This window comes from Penaeus monodon, chromosome 15 (genome assembly GCF_015228065.2).
Source record: "Penaeus monodon isolate SGIC_2016 chromosome 15, NSTDA_Pmon_1, whole genome shotgun sequence".
NCBI lineage: Eukaryota > Metazoa > Arthropoda > Malacostraca > Decapoda > Penaeidae > Penaeus > Penaeus monodon.
This window is the reverse complement of record NC_051400.1, coordinates 15,059,857-15,060,324: the sequence shown is the minus strand read 5'-3', so window position 1 is coordinate 15,060,324 and position 468 is coordinate 15,059,857. Positions and strand designations below refer to the sequence as shown.

General features: G+C 44.4%; 1 protein-coding gene across 1 annotated transcript in view; it reads left to right on the top strand.

Annotated features, from left to right (window-relative positions):
- LOC119581772 (cadherin-23-like) overlaps window positions 1-468 on the top strand; it is a gene marked incomplete in the record, with an annotated part of 64,191 nt that overhangs the window by 30,759 nt on the left and 32,964 nt on the right.

The following is a 468-nucleotide window of genomic DNA, read 5'->3' as shown; positions in this document are numbered from 1 at the left end:
GACATTTTTATTTCATACACTGAAATCCCATGCAAAGCTAGAATCCAGACAAGCTAGAACGGAAACTCAGTGTACTTTAGTTAGCCCGAGAAAGATATTCGTTTTCTGTAAGGCGATCTGGGGAAGGGGGAGGGGGGAAGGAGGGAGGAAGAAAGACAGGGATTGAGACAGAGAGAGGAAATTAGAGGGAGGGAGAGAGGAGGAGAGGAAAGGAGAAATTTTGGGGGGAGAGGGAGGGAGACGACTGACGGAGGGAAGACGGGAGGAAAGGAGAGATGGAGGAAGGGAAGATTCATCAATTTATTAACGTTATGAGGTAGGGAAGTCTTACCAGAGTGAACCCTTTGAGACGTGTGGTGATAAGAATTATAAAACAGGCTAATGTGCAAAATCATTTTCAGCATGCGAAAGGCTTTTATCTTGTACTCCACGCGATTTATTGGGTGATGATTAGGAAGAATACATAAT